Source organism: Pinus tabuliformis, chromosome 8, assembly GCF_031772625.1.
Source record: "Pinus tabuliformis cultivar Carrire ecotype Pingquan chromosome 8, CPIR1, whole genome shotgun sequence".
In the NCBI taxonomy this organism is placed as follows: domain Eukaryota; kingdom Viridiplantae; phylum Streptophyta; class Pinopsida; order Pinales; family Pinaceae; genus Pinus; species Pinus tabuliformis.
In genome coordinates, this window is record NC_142294.1 from 790,796,173 (window position 1) to 790,814,074 (window position 17,902).

Here is a 17,902-nt window from a genome sequence, read left to right on the forward strand (position 1 = left end):
GACCATTGAGTTGTCTAGTCTGGACTCTTTAAATTACACAGACAAGATATAGAGTCGTTCTTTTTACGATACTTTTTAGACTCTTAAAACATGAAAAAATCGACGAGTTTTCCTATCTAGACTCATTAAACTAATCAGATAGGGAAAAAATTCATTCTTTTTTGCAATCCTTTTCAGACTCTTTAAACATGAAAAAATAAATGAGTTTGCCCATTTGGACTCATTAAAAAATCAGACGGGGAAAGTGGACAATACAGCTGTATTCTGTATTTGAAAGCGTGGTTTGGCAACAATCGTTCCCTTAAACATGGTACTCCCTCAGATAAACCTTCATTTTGATGGCCTCTCAATATGAAACCTACCAACCTATGAGTTTTAGGCTATATACCCTGATGTAATTGTGTCTCTGTATCTAACACTCGATAGTGTTCATGAGTCTAGTGCTGTCTGGTTAAAACCATTGTCGTGCCTCCTATTGTTCAAGGGTCCCCATTTGTTTCCTCTATCAACCGATCATACATATCCTTTCATCATGCCCTCCATTTTTTATACCCAAATGCTCAAAAGATTCCTCAAAAAACAAAATCATTCTTGTCCGGTTTCGTGTCGACTGATGTAGGACACGTCATTGCCTACCTTTTGATAGGTTTCTTCCTATTGATTTCAACACTCTATCTAGGAAGATAGCCCAGAAACACATTCAGTGCCTTGGTAGTTGCAGACATCAGTGGTAGGTTACCTTGTGTTTGATCACGGGTTTTCATTATTGGCTCTTGGTTAAGGGATTCTACGAGTGTTCGACGACAAAGAAATCTTTCACACTCACTAGTTTGCACTATGCATCTTGGAGACCATCACCATTATCGGTGGCCTTCCTCACATCTGTTAATGGTCTCCATTATTGACTGGTAATCAGATGATTTCATGCATTTCTGACGTCAACACATCTTATCACATGTACCGATCTATGCTGTTCGGTGAAGCAGAAATCAAGACCTTGGGTAGAGGCTTGCATCATTCAGCCTTGTTTCCTCTCCCAAGCTGCGGATATTGTTCTTTGGAGACAAATATTTCAGGATGATCTATTATGACACTGGATCCGCTCTGTGCTTATCGGCGGCTAGCATTGTTATATCTCGGAAGAGAAAACTACTCTGACATAGCTACTGAGCATGCGAATGCCCGACTCAAGACATGATTTTAGCAGTTTATATATATGTATATGTGTTGTATCAGGTTTTCCTTGCCACCCGAAACTTCTCTCTCTCTACAAAATTTTGACAGAAAATTACAGTTTTAGTAAAGTATTTCGGCCATCGTCTCTGCCTTTGATCTCATACTTTAGGGGGCATCTGTTATAGGACAAAATGACCTCCTCGTCAACTTAGAGGTGAAAGATACGATGACTGAAGCAAAGACCACAATTGCAGGCCTTGATTCCACACTAACACTCTCTGCACACTGCTAACCTTCTTTATAAAGCTTGTTACCAAGCATAGAGGAGCGTTAGTCACCCTACTAACTCAAGTTGTTAGACCAGGGGGAGTGTTAGTGAACCTAAGGGAAGTTCAATGGGTCAAGCCAACGAATCTTCTCACAAATATCTAGATATTTATCCCTAAATTTGCTCAAGAAAAGCAAGGAAACTCCAAAAATCGAATTATTTGGGGAAATTCCAATCTGAGAATGAAGGCAAATGGGAAAAATCTTGAAAACAGGGCAGGTTCATGGCTTTTTCCCTAATGAACTCTAGGAGGAGCTTGGCAGCCCTAATTTGATTGCTACATAAGCAGTAAGAGGGCCGTTGTGAAAGAGGTCAGAGCATTTGGAAGGATAGCCCATTGAGCTGTTGTGAACTGTCATATACTTGAAGAAGTGAGCTGAAAGGGAGGGAGAGAGAGAGGAAGAAGGGGCAAGGGAAGGTTAATACAACAGATGGTTGTAATCACTCTTCCATTATAAATATAGAACTGCAGTTGTGTTCCCTACTCCATAGTGTCAGTAATGTTGTTCATTTATTTTTTCATTTTGATGCTTGTCGAGATGAGTAGTCAAGTTATACACTAATATACGTTTATTGTGCATTCTTACATTAATTTTCAAGAGCGTATGCCGTGATTGGTTTACCTTGTCCTTTGTGTAGGAATTGTCTTGGAGCTGGCCTTGAAGGAGTTCTTCTTGCCACATAGAGATCTCCAAACAAATCTAGAAGGAACTAAAGGTGATCCTCTTTCCATACCTTGTCAATTTATGTTTGATAGATGAACATGTGCATAACTTGGTAGCTTCTGCAGATAATCTTACAGTCTGTCAAAGGTCCCGGGAAGGCCTTTGAGGGTAGTTTTCATCTTACATACACCGTGCATTTTACCCCATAGCAACATTTAGTCACATACTTATGACAAATGCATTCCACAAAAGCAATATCAAATTCTCCATGATAACCATACTAAAACCATAGTCAAGCGTCAAGCAAATGCAACAAGCACATGATATGCAAGTGTAGGAGACACACATGAAACTCACATGCGTGCACAGTCAATACACCACCCATCCAGTCTGAGAGTTGAACCATGCTCTTATACCACTCTGTAACACCCTCCTTCCACATCTACCCAAGTAACTAGCCAACTAGGGTAAATATACGATGAGAAGCTACTATGATGGGATTAGACCTCCTATGTGACCTTAAGGAAGTGGAATTGACGAAATTATAACACACAAACATCTAACACTAGTCTCAGGACCTAGAGGAACCAAACAAGCACTTTAGACAACTTTCCCCTTGCTCCTACTGTAGTTTTTGTAGGTTTAACCCCATACAAAAATTACCTACATACGAATTCTAAAACACAGAAAATAAACAATGCAAGAGCATAACACATAACACACATATACATAGACATTTTCCCCTGGATACCAAAACCGAGACTAGCAAATTGATTTTTCATTATGTTCCTTTAATATGTTACAATACATATATATATATACATGCTGAAGCATCTAATACCATGGACCAAAAACCATCCCGCCCAAAACCATGCACAAAACCATAGGTAGGTTTGCCCTCCTAATATAGGGTCCAAAAAAAAAATTCCCCGAGGCGCTACCCCGGACCTCGTAGAGGGGGGCTACCTGCGCCCCTAAAAGCCCCTAGACAAGGTGGGATGCCACCCCCGGTGTGCAATCGGCACAATGAATGGGGGTCTCCCCTCGATAAACTAGGTGGGCTTGTCATGGAAAGAATATAACACAACCCAACATTCTCCCACTTGTTTTCTTTCCATAGGGGGCCACATGAGAGCTTAGTCATTTATCCAGCCCTACAATGCCCATTGTTTCTCTACACCAAGAGAACTTCTCAGAGCTCACATATTTTTCAATGCATCTGTAGTATTCTTCAAAGTTTCCACCTTTACCAACAACACCTTTTTGTCTTCTATCATATCCCTCACAAAGTGATACTAAACATCAATGTGCTTTGTCTTTGAATGGTAAGAAGGGTTCTTTGCCAAGAAAATTTCACTTTGGTTGTCACAGTCTATCCTTATAGCTCCCTGTACTAACCCCATACTTGAACACAATCTCTGCAACCAAACTGCTTCCTTGCTTGCATGAGTAGCTACCATGTATTCTCCGTCTATAGTTGATAGTGCTACTATAGATTGTTTCTTACTCATCCAACTGACTGCACCTCCAAATAGGTTAAACACATGCCCACTTGTAGATATTCTCTAATCCAGATCTCCAGCCCAGTCTGCATCAACAAAGCCACGGATATCCAAAACACTATCCAATCCTTGTCTTCCTTGGTAGCACAAACCATAATCACTAGTGCCACACAAATACCTGAAAACCCGCTTCACTGTTGTCCAATGCTCCTTCCTTGGTTTTGACATAAACCTGCTCAATACTCCCACTACATGTGCAAAGTTTGGTCTAGTACAAACCATCACATACATCAGGCTATCGACTGCACTTGCATATGGAACACGAGACATGTCCTCTTCCTTTTCTTGTGTCTTGGGACACTGTTCATTAGATAACTTTACACCTACAGGAATAGAAACCTTCACTAGTTTACTATCCTACATATTAAACCTTTGCAATATTGTCTTGACATACTTCCTCTGGTTTAACTAGAGCTTCCTTTTTGCCTGATCTCTTTTAATTTCCATGCCCAAAATATAGTTTGCAGCACCAAGATCTTTCATGTCGAATTTGGAGGACAATTGGGTCTTCAAATCCTGGATAATTTCTTTGCCATTTCCAACCAGCAACATGTCATCCACATACAAGACTAAATAAATAACATGATCACCAATTAATTTAAAATACACATAGTGATCTTCCTTGCTTTTGGTGAAGCCAAGTCCATAAATGTATCAAATTTCTAATATCACATCCTTGGTGACTGTTTTAGCCCATACAGAGACTTCTTTAACTTGCATACCAGTTCTTTCTTACCCTTCACCACAAAGCCTTCAGGTTGCTTCATGTAGATCTCTTCTTCCAGATCCCCGTGAAGAACTGTTGTCTTCACTTCCATTTGTTCTGCCTCAAAATCAAAAGCAGCAGCAATAAATAAAAATAATCTAATAGAAGCTAACTTGGCAACAGGAGACAAAATATCATCAAAATCAATTCCCGACACCTGGAATAACCTTTTTCTACCAACCAAGATTTGTATTTCTCCACCTTTCCTTCTGCATTTGTCTTCTTCTTGAACACCCATTTTCTGCCAATGGGTTTCCTTCTAGCCGATAACTCCACCAAATTCCAAGCCTCATTTTTGTGCAAAGATGCTATTCCATCAACCATGACCTCTTTCCAGAGTTTTCCATCCTATGAATCTACTTCTTCCTTCACAGTTTTTGGATCATCATCAGTAATAGATAAAGAAAAATTTGAACAGAAAGCAGATGGACTATACCTTTCTAGGTGCCTTCTTTCTCGAACTTATCTTCTCACAGCCAAAGTTTGTGGCTCTTCATCTTCTGATTCTTCTTCTGTTGTAGAGTCTGATTCTTCGTCCTTTAGCTCAAACTCTATGTTCTCAAGTTCCTTTGATGGGAATTCATGTTTAATAACATTTTTAACCTCTCTAAACACCACATCTCGACTATACACAACCTTCCTTATTACTGTGTTCCAAAGCTTATAACCCTTTAAACCATCCTTATACCCAATAAAGATGCACTTTTCAGATTTACTATCCAACTTTGTTCTTTTCTCCTTTGGAACATGTACATATGCATCACATCCAAATACCCTCAGATGTGAAAGAGATGGTTTCTTACCATTCCATACCTCTTGTGGAGTCTTATCCTCCAACGCCGATGAAGGTGATCTGTTGACCAGGTAACATGTTCTCTCCACTGCCTCTGCCCAGAATTCCTATCCTAACCCGACATCACTGAGCATGATTCTTGTTCATTATTTCTGCAACTCCATTTTTCTCAGGTGTGTGGAGTAGTCTTATGTCGTGCTATACCACACTTCTTACAGAATTCTTCAAATTCCTTGCTACAAAAATCTCCACCATTATCTGTCCTTAGCACCTTTATCTTCTTCTCTGTCTAGTTTTCCACCAGAGCCTTAAATTCTTTAAACCTATCAAAGACTTCATATTTCTTCTTGAGGAAATATATCCATGTATTCCTTGAGAAGTCATCTATAAATGATACATTATACACAAACTTACCCAGTGATGGAACCTTCAAAGGTCTAAACACATCACTGTGCACAAGTTCTAATATTTGTTTTGCTCTCTTACCACCAGAGGGGAAACTCACCCGATTTTGCTTCCCATATACATAATTTTCACAGAAATCAAAATCTAGAGAGCTATTATTCATACCTTCTACCATACCTTTACCATGAAGCATTCGAAGGCCCTTCTCTCCAATATGTCCAACCCTTTGATTCCATAGCATGGTATTTTCTCTTGAGACCACTAGATTTTTTGCTCCACTTTCAGGAACCATAGAACTATTGCACCCATCAATAACAATGTTACCTTGCAGCTTGTACAGATTTCCAATCCGAACTCCCTGCATCAATACCAGTGCTCCTTGAACCATCTTGCAGGTATCTTTCTCAAACACTATTTTTACACCTACAACATCCAGCTTGCTTTTAGAAATCAGATTTCTGGCTAATGCAAGAATATGCAGAACACCTGTAAGTGTTCTAACCCTTCCACCTTGCAAATTCAACTTTACTTTTCAACGGCCAATGATTATAGCCTTCCTTTCATCCCCTAAGAAGGCATCACCACCATCATATTTCTCATACTCACAGAAGGACTCTCTATGGGGAGTGAAGTGAAAGGATGCACCTAAGTCAATCAACCATGCCTCATGATCTACATGTGTACTTGAAGAAGCCAAGTATACATCCCCACCTTCATCTGAGGTGGTTTTCGCCTCTGCAGAAGAAGCATCATTAGATCCCTTTCCTTTATCAGGAGCTTAAGATTTACAATCCCTTTTGTAGTGCCCTTCCTTTCCGCATTTCCAGCACACCTTTACAGGTTTTCCTGGAGATTTATATCTCCCTCTAGGTTTAGATCTCCCACTCAATGACTTACTTTTATTTTTGTTCTGGGACCGTCCTCGTATAGACAAGGCATCACCATTCTGTCTCTCCATATTTTTCCATCTGATCTCCTCCGTTAACAAGGATGAGACTATTTCATCAAACTGCAAGAAAGTTGCATTGCTACCTATTGCAATAACCAGACTATCCCATGAATCTGGTATAGAACACAACAAACTAATGCACTTATCTTCATATGAAATTTTAGTATCAATAGATAATAAATAACTTACCATAGTATTAAATGCGTTCAGATGCTCTGTCACCGAGTCTCCATCTTTCATCCTCAAGTTATAAAACGTTTTTTGTAGGAACAGTTTATTCACCAGAGACTTAGATTGGTACAAAGTCCCTAACTTGACACACAAAGCCTTAGTTGTAGCTTCACCTAATACATTCAGCAATACTGAATCTGGGACACACAATTGTATTGTGCTCTTTGCCTTCTGATCCAACTTCTTGCATTATTCATTGGACACTCCTGTTGGTTTAGTACCTGAATCTACCACAATCCACTGATCTTTATCTACCAACAAATCCTCCATCTTGAGTTTCCATAACTCAAAACTTTGACCATTAAATTAATCGATCTCTATCTTTCCACTGCTCACCATCTTCTTTCACCACCAGAATCGATCCCGTGATCTCCCACTGAATAGGGTCTACCACAGGCCCGAGCGAAACCCCTCAACAACAAAGGCATCCCCTTGAAGCGAAAACAACTCTGATACCAAATGTAGGTTTTAACCCCGTACAGAAATTACCTGCATACGAATTCTAAAACACAAAAAATAAACAATGCAAGAGCATAACACATAAAACACATATACACAAAGATTTTCCCCTAGATCCCAAAACCAGAACTACCAGATTGATTTTTCATTATGTTCCTTTCATATGTTACAATACATAAATATACATGGCGAAGCATCCAATACCATGGACTGAAAACCATCGCGCCCAAAACCATGTGTGAAAACCATGCACAAAATCATAGGTAGGTCTGCCCACCTAATATAGGGTCCAAAAAAAAACACAACCCAACAGTTTTGACCATCCTAGGCCAAAGTAACACTCCATAGACACCACCCAGGTGAGTTATAATGCTCTCCAACCCTTACCCAAATGCGTTAGTCTCTAGGCTAACACTCTCTTTGGTTAACATTCTAGGATTTGAGCCACCTTTTCAGTCCCACAACCCAAAACACTACCCATAATTGGATGATAACTTAAAATTGGTAAAAGTATAGGTAAACAATGATGTTGAAGTAGTGAACTAAACAAGACCATATCTAGACCCCTACTAGCCATGCCAAGCATTTCGTTAAACATATCATCAACATATAATCTAGAGGTGTAAATAATACAGTTAGGTGTAGGGATCTCATACATATATGAGAATCACCATGAACCATTGTTTCTTCATGTTATTCGTTGCCTTATCATTTATTAGGACATAGATACATTATCCATTCATAAACAAGTAAAAACATGCTAAGAGACATATATAGTTGCTGCCATAACATATACATATAACCAGCATAATAGGAATGGAAATATCATAAACATATCAGCCATCAAAATCCATATATACATTGGTACATTTGCACATTAAAATCAATGGAAATAATTTCACATTAATAAATGCAATGAACCAACTGGAGATGGGACTACCACATTCCACCTGACCATAGATTAAATGAGCCAAGTCTCTCTTTAGCCAATCACCCCCATGCCATATTCCAAGCATGAATGTGGGACTCATAGAACACATCAGAAAAGCGCCAACCAATGTGGATGCCACCGAGTTCTCCGCCAACATCGTGAGGAATTTGAGTGCCTCCTAGTCTCTCAAGCTTTACCGTGCATCCACAGTTTGATCTAGGGATCATTAGGCCCTACACTAAGATATACTCTCTTGGATTTATAGTGCATTCCATCCCGCAACGACTAGGCCCAACGGAGAGAAAATCCACATCTTGGATTTACCGTATATCCCACCATTCATCGGCAAGAATTCCTAGGGCCACTGAGCCACAGTTTGGTTAAGGGGTTACTAGGCTAGTGGCTTCATGATCCTCATTTGGGTTCAAGGACCAATACACCATGTCTTTTTCAATTCAAAGATCCACCCCACTTAGCTTTGAATCCAATCTGGCCATCCCACATAAACCAAATGGGAGAACCCATCTCATCAAAGCTAGCAGTAAATGGCAAGGCTAGGCTTAAAACATTGTCACACCTGGAAAAACCCATGCCATGGTAGAAAAGAAACACACACAATACCACACATGCCAAATCTAGCAAGGAAAATACGCATTCAAGTCAATACCTGCAATGAATCATGTTGTAGTTATTTGATCCTTCCTTTCCCTACTTGATATTTGCTTTCTCTTTCCTTCTTTTTCTTTCTTGCTCCAATGCCAAAATTCTCCAAGAAACTCTAAGTATCCAAGAGTATGAGAGAGAGATAATAATGAGAGAGCTCCAAAACTCAACTGAGAAAATGTTACCAACTAATCCTCAAAATGCTTTTTATGAATGAGGCCTCTATTTTCTTCATTTTCCATTATTTTCCTTAACTTTCCTCCTCACATGCAATCTATGACCTTTCACCTCCCTTTTCTCCTAATTTCCATTTTTTTCATAAATAATTGTGCCAAAAATGTCATTTTACCTTTCTAAAGCCTTATTCATTGCCTTTGCCAATTTACTTAGCCATAAAGAACCAAATGAACACCCCCTAGGATGTCTTGCCCAGCATTCATCTTGGAATAAGTGTCCTATCGAACATGGTTTTTGTTTTTAACTTTTATTACATGGAATTTTCACCACGCCTGTTAGGGTTTAATTAGGTTTAAATATGTCTTTTAGTGCAGTGAGCATTCTGCTTTGTTGTTGTCTAATGGGACATCCTTGATGTATATATGGTGTTTATAGATGAAGGGTTGAATATCTTGCATGTATTTATAATCCCAAAGCAAAGGAAAAACTATGTCTCTTAAGAACACCTAATAATTGTTGTTCTTGGATAAGATTCGCTTTGTTGTTGGTTTTCAAAGTTTTATTGGGTGAAATTTTAGACTATCGTATTGATTAAATATTTCTTTATTTGCCTAGTAAATAATTTTTATTAGCAAGCATGGTGTATATTATAAGAGTTTCCATGCTCTTCTTCATCCTATTTTCCATTATATTGTTGAATATGGACAAAACATGGATACAAAATTTTGCATGTGATTTGAGAGAATGTTGTCTTCATCTGTCTATTTAGTTCCAAGGAAAATTCAATAGTGAGGATTGGACATACCATATTATAAAACATGTCTTCCCCTTTTTCTTGTTCTGAAAATAGAGTTTTTTTTTAAAAGAGGTTTTGGAGGGATAATAGTTATTTTTTTATTGGTCATTCGTGATAGTCATATCCCTATCCTACAACCTATATATGCATCAACTATGGCTAACCATGGTATGCGAGAGATGATAGGATACCCATTAATTTTTCTTTTTGTTTTTAAAACTACGATGTCTAATACATATTCCATTATTCAATCGATTATGATGTCCTCCAATACTCCTTTTGGATTGATAATAGATTTATTTGCGAGCTAGAGTGTAGCTAGTGTGAGCCTTAACAACTCTCTTAATTTTAACCTAAGCACTACATCATTGGTCATCTCCATAAGAATATCAAGGTGTTATATATTAATATTTTATTGGTACATATATCTACGATGGGGCTTCTTAAATCAAAGTACTTGGGAGTGAAGACTTTTCCTAACATAAGATTAGAAAATTGTTGTTTAATGTTAATTGTAGCGGAGAAATTTCTCATTCTTGCAAGTATCTTTATGTATATTTGGTTAATGAATTTGTTGTAGATGGTGAAATCATTTATATCTTAAATAAGAGGGTATTTCCACACATATATTCTTAATTTATCATAGGATTTAATTTTTTAATTGAGTCTATGTCTTTTGTTCTAGACTCTCAAAATAAGGAGGGGTTTGTTGTTGAGAGTGTTGATGGGTTGTTTGTGGAATTTGTTTCTTTTTAAGGTTTTTGTCTTCTAAAGGCTTGATGATAAGAGAAGTTAAAGGACTTATTACCACCTTTTCTAAATGAAGGTTTAACTCACATAATTCCATAGAATTTAATGAGTAGGTTTGATAGTTTATCATCTCATTTTCATAAACTAGTTGGAATTATTTATTATTTAGGTTTGGTGGTGGTTAGACAAGCATTTGTGCCTACTTGGGGGTCTATTCAATAGTGTTTTATATAACATATTTTAGAGGTGGAGGTAGCAACAAAACTTCTTGTTGTTTCTAAGCTTGTGGAGGACTATGGAATTATCCATAGGACTACCATGGAGGCTATATGGAAAAAGTTGAGATTGAATATATTACCACTATTATAGAATTTGTTATGCATTTCCCAGATTGTATGGTTAGGATGGGGATAAGGTATACCTTTTCGGAATTTCATTAATGGTCCTTTCATCTTATGTCTGACTTAGAGTAGGTGCTCCATATTGTTCTATGCTCAATGGTACACAACCTTTAAATCAGGGAAAGAAGGAAACTTTCTTGCTCAATGGTTTTCTCATAGATTCCATTGATTTCCACTATATATAATGGGAATTCATTCTTGGCATGTTTCCTTGTGCATTAGGGAATAAAATATCCAGATTCATTTCAGCCTCTTCATGTTTCCTCTTAATTGGCATAAAGCACATATTTCATTAAATTTGGAATTAAATAACGGGTCTACAATTTCAAAATAACCAAAGAACTCAATTCTATTGATTTCCTTTTAATAATTTTTTTCCAATTTTAATAAAATATGTGTTATAGTGTCCAATTTCATAGCCAATAAATGTAATTCTATTTTTCATGTCCTCTAGTAGGATATTGGATTTGGTCTTTGTGAGAATCATAATTGCATATTTCAATGATTGAAAAACTATATTTTTTCCACCCCTATTCTTCTTTCTTAAATTCACATATATCAACTAAAATATGTCACCATTTTGAAAGGATGTTTAATGCCTCCGTCAAGTCCCCTTAGGAGTACCGATTTAAGAGATTAATCATTCAATATGCATTTTTGAGTTCTCTTGTGGCAGATTTGGAATTTTTCCTTACACTTTTCCGAGGATTCATTGTATCCTTGTACCATTTAGAATATTTCATCCCTTTTCCTAGCTTTATAATAATTTCTATATTTTTTTAGGAAGGTATATCCATTTGATCTTGACTTATGATACCATTTCCTTCAAAACTAATGGATCATCCAACAATTGGTTTCCTCAATGTAAAGCAAAAGAGCCCAAATTTTTAAGAATATTTTATGTAGCCATAGGTTCTATAGAGAACCTCAAATTCAAAAACAAAAGTATCTATATCCTTATTATATATCCCATGGAAATGGGGAAGATAGAAGGGATTTTTGTTCTTCATATTTGTTTCCTCACAATTTTCTTGGATTAGACATTGAAATACTTCAATTTGTTAGTTTGTTTCTTCTATTATAGTCTTGAAATATGGAAATACCTCTATTTCTTCAACTCCTAGCTAAAAAAAGAATTATGAAAATCCATGTGGCAAGGTGTTCTCTTTCTTTAGTCTACACGCCAATTCTTCAATTATTTATTTTTTTATTTGTTGTATTTTATTTATTAGGTTGCTTAAAAAATTGTTTAAAAACCCCTTACAGTTGTACTTAACCACACTTCATATTTGAAATACACAAGCAACATTGGATTTTGGTAGAAATATTTCGTCTTCATCTCTATGTTGATTCATGCAATCTAAGTGTATATGTTTCGTTTTTTTCAAAGTTTTAGAATGTTCCTAATAAAAATTTTGGCAACCTCCTTAGTAATGGTGTCAATAAATTTTGGGCCAAATAATTACATCAAGATATATGGAACTCCTTAACTTCACCTTAAATCATTAAGCCAATGATTGTTCAAACTTATGAGATGTTGTGCACCATGTATGCCAATTACAAAAGTATAATTTAAACTACAAATCATAATAAAAGCATGAAAAATCAAATGATCAACTTTGATAATTTACTTCTCATGCACAAAGGTCTATGCATTTCACTCCTATCTCCTATGAAAATATGTAGAATATGATGAAGGTCTAGGGCCATTATCTCGTAGATGAAAAATTAATTAAATGAGAAGGTTTCTTGAATCAAAGATCACGATGTTGTTACTAGATAGGACAATCCTTAGAAAAGCAGTTATGATGCACTAGATTAATGAGAATGACTTCAAAGTATTAAGAATTATAATGAAAAACAATCAAAGAAATTCATGAAATGAAAATGTTGCTCAAGGAAATAGAGGGAATGAAAATATTCTTAAAACTAAAATAACATAAACTAATATCATGTTCTACAAGAGTTTCTCTAGTCTATTACGAAAATTCCAAAAATAAGAAATGCAAAGAAAAAAGGTTGTTATGTCCCTTCCAGGAGTTATACCAACTCAAGGAAATTCTTCGAACTCTTAAGAACACTCCAGGACCAAAAAATTTAATATACTTTATTTTCTTTTATTCATAAAATTCCATAGAAGAGAAGGAAGGAAATTCTTTCCTCTAACATAATTTGAAATAGCTTCAACATGAGAAAGGAAATGTAAGGATACATTGATTATCCAACTATATCATCAAGGATTCTATTTATGGTTGGAAATAACCCTAATTAGTCCACCCGATCTAGTCCTTAATTAGTGGAATTTTCCCACTAGTTTCCTATTTTTATACATGTTGATTTCTGGTAAATGTTTCCCTCATTTGTTAATTTGAATCCCAATATCTAAAGGTGATCAATTTGTATAGGGTAATTATTGATGCATGCAATTGTTCATTATCATGTAATTCATGAACTTCCAAGATGAGCCTCCTAATTCTCAAGTGGCAAGAATTTTACTAAAAGAGACCATCAATAGAAATGATGAAGGGTTGAATGAAATTGTTTACTATCCCCCCAAGTGTGGTCATGTGTTATATATATATTCAATAAGTCCACTCAAATATTGAAGGCTAACATCTCATGTCTATCTCTTCACCTATCATAAAAGTCTAGAATTGAAAACAATGAGTAATCAATGGTGGGTCCTAATTTTCTAGGGCCTCAAAAGGAAACCAAGGAATAGTGGATGGGGGCTGACGATCAATGATTTGGAGGAAATTGGAGATCAAGTATTATTAGGGGATCAATATAGCCACTAACTTATAATGAAGTTAAAGTTATTAGTTTTGTATCAAGGGGAAAATTACCTAAATAAATCACATTAAGGTATAACTCAAAGACTCTTCCATCATCACATAAGGCTTGGAAAAATGAAGATTACTTTCCTCCCTAGTCCATCTCATTTTTAAAGGTTAATCTCTCTCCTTAATGACTTTCACAAAGTAAGAGGCATTTAAACCACAAGGCACATGATATGGCCAAAAAAAATTTATAACCCAAAGTTTGGTTATGAGTATGGTTAGAGGAATTGGAATAATATTTGCATATTAAGTAATCCCACAATGAATGAAAATATAGTTTAAAAATGGATTTCCATGACCTTAATCCATCATCCTTTGGAACTAGAGCCCACCCCTTTATATCCGTAAATATTGGTGGATGAGATTTATATTTTGACACTTCAAGGATTCAATGCATTGTACATGCATCATCATGTTTGAAGTAGTGGGTATTTATCAAGAAATAGTTGCAATAGTTTCATTTCATTTGTTTTAGATAGACGGTGATTAATAAATATGGTTCAAGCTTTATTCCATGCATTTATCAAGGTGTAGCATAGCCTAAAACCTTTCATTCCCCTATTCTTTTGGATTCATTCTAAAACCCTCTTGAATTGTTATTATTTTTTTTTATCTTAGGGGAAATGCACTTCAATTCATGAGGTTGGGTAAAAATCCCATGCGATGAAAGCGACTCACCAAGTGGGATTAGTGGTTAGTTTTATATGAGTTTTTTTACATTATATTTACAATATGTTTTATACATATTTTTTATTGATAAGATAGTTTAAAATATTTTTGGCCTTTACATCTCAAGTGGGCCTAATGGTTAAGAACATGTGTTTATTCCTTTATGTTCATAGGTTCAAAACTAGTAAGGGGTAGAGTTAATATTTGGTTTGTTGACGAGGCATAGGGTTAAGTGCCCTCATTGAGTGGGACCCCCAAATGATCATGGATTGGACATGTCTAGAATGTAATCCTTGCCAAGTCACAAGTTTTTACTAGTATTAACCTTACCAAGTCACAATTTCTTGTTAATATTGATTTGTGGGCTATTAGCACTAGTTTTACAATTTTCCATTAAAAAAAATAATTTTGACCTGTAAGTTTTGAAGAAAAAATTATACCCTTTTTCTACTATACAACTTAATAAAATTTATTTTATATATCTTCCTTCAACATAATAATTTACTCTAAATATATAAATAATATACATAATATATTTATAAATCAAATATTATCAATAAAATAAACAACTACTCTCTCTCTCACACACACATACATTATATTTTCAAAAACATTATTTTCCCTCTTACCCAATATTACATTCCTAAATCATTTCAATATGTCATAAATCACTCCTATTATAAAACCAACATAGATCCATGCCATCTCTAGATCTACCAAGTACCAAGAGGGATCAAATATCAAAGGATGCAAATCTCTTTTTGAGTGCAAAAATTGAGGGAAGGTTTGCACCTCAAAGGATTTGATTCGTCTTAGCACTTGGTAGATCTAAAGTTAGATGAATCTATACTAATTTCTAATAATATTATCTATATTTATATAAATTTAAAAAATAAACACATGGAAATATTCTTATTTTTATTTTTATTAAAGCCATGACAATACATGAGACATTTTTGTTTGAAATATTTTTTATTTTTTTAATGTTATGAAATATAATGGCTACATATATATATGGGTGTTGTTTAAATATTCTAAGTTTTGGAGATTTTGTCACAATCCAACGAAACTAATTGTGGTCACAACAAGAATTTTTTGTTGTTTAAAAGGAGTTTTTGAATGCATATATGGATTTAGCACCCTGAAAACCCTCAAAGAACTCAAATTGTGTAGAGCTATCAACTTAAATTTATAGTTGCAACAAGTTGTTATTGGATTTGAAACAAATTTCAGCAAAATATACCTATAAAACTTTCAAAAAGTAAAACAATTAAACTACCACTTTTATTTATTAACTAAATTTACTAAATTTTTTTTATATTTATTAATTATGTTCAGAAATATCATAATTATGATTATGAATCATTATTATATAAATTCATTTTAATATTATATATATTATAGTATTTTCCAAAAAAAATGTATAATTTTATTAAGAAAACAAAATAATAATATAATAAACTAAATTGAATTGAATTATTATTGTCTATTATTTTTTTAATTGAGTTAGCTTTATATTTTATTATTATTGTTTTTTTATTTAATATTTTATTTTAAAAACATTACCACATCATTGAGCTGAGCTGATATTTAAATATTTACACTAACCTATAATTATTAGAACATCTTTCTTATATTTAATTATATAATACACATGGTATAACACACTAACCACGCCTTGAACCAGTATGCTTACAATATCTTATATGGGTGACAAAATTTTAAGATCCTATTTCATTGCAATAACTTTTTGATTAAAAACAAAAATGTGATGACCATTCAAAAATGATATTGGTCTTGTGGGACCTAATGGAATGACCTTTGGGACACAAACTTGCAGTGTTTGCATGGATCTATATTGTCGTCATGGTTGATGAAGTGATTCTCTTAATGTGTCATCAAATATAATGTCCTTAATATGATTGTGGGTCCTTAATGTAATGTATTTTGATGAATAAATTAAGGTATTTGCATATATGGATATGGACTTCATGTTTTTTAATTTAGATTTTTTAACTAGTATGAATTTAGATTTTTTAACTAGTGCTTTCGAATTAATATCCTAGATATTTTGACTCACACTTAGTGGTACCGAATCAATAAGAAATATCTCGTTGATGAGAAAGATATCCTAGGAAAGAGTGCCCACTTTGTGTATAAAGTACGAAGATTGTGAACGGAATATTGAAAGAAGTTTTAAAATAAATTTAATCATTCTATTTATCTTTATAAATATTTTTATATTTTAAATATTTTTCAAATGTATTTAAAGAAATTGATTGATTGATTGTATTATTTATTGAGGTTAATAGAAGGAAATTATATTTATCTTTTGTTTATTTAAAATTAAAAGGGTGAAATGGATTGATTTATTTATTGTATTATTTTAAAAGGGTGAAATTGATTGATTTATTTATTGTATTATTTATTCAGGTCAATAGAAGGAAAATATATTTATCTTATCTTTATTTAAAATTAAAACGGTTTAAGCTTGAGGAAGATTAGAAATTAGTTGTAGGTTTTTTTTGTGTGTTAAATGGGTTGTGGGAGTTTCTTTTAGAATCAAAGAGTTTGTATCTTTGTTTTTATTTAGCACGAAAAAAGTTGTATATTTATTAATTCATTTTGGGAAAAAAATAGTACAAAATATCCATATTTTGATATTCACATAGATTTTCAGATCTTTGACTTAGCAAATATAAATAGTGGGTGGCATAAACATAGCCCCCAACCACAAATCCACTTCAAAAAATACCAAACTATATGTAGATAGTATATGAACTATCCTCAGATAACCATGGCCGAATAGATGAAGAAAAACAACCAAAAAAGCAAATTCATAGGAAATGGGGGCCAGATACATACCAGATTGGTGGTGAGGAAAGAGAGATTTATGTACCCGGCATATTAAACTCCTGAATATGGTGAAGTTTGTTGTCCACAAATATACTCATCATCCAGACATCATATTGAGTGGCAAGTCCCTTTTTTGATAGCGCATCAGCCACACTATTTTTTTCCCTGTCAATGTGATCTATAGTATAATCCTTCCTGTGTTTCCTTATAGATTCAATTCTGTTCAGCCATCCCAAAAGATTTAGGTTTTTTATGACATGAATAGCCCGAACATGATCAATAATCACCTTTGAATCCCCATAAATTTGCAGTTTTTGAATATTGAGAAAGTCACAAATGTTGAGCAAACTAGCCAGCGCCATAACCTCAGCTTTATTATTCATCCCCTTACCTCTGTTCCAGAAAATTTCCATATGCTGACCCTACGTAGGAATTATATAAGCCCCACAGGCACAACATCCGTGTTGAGTGGCCCCATCGAAATA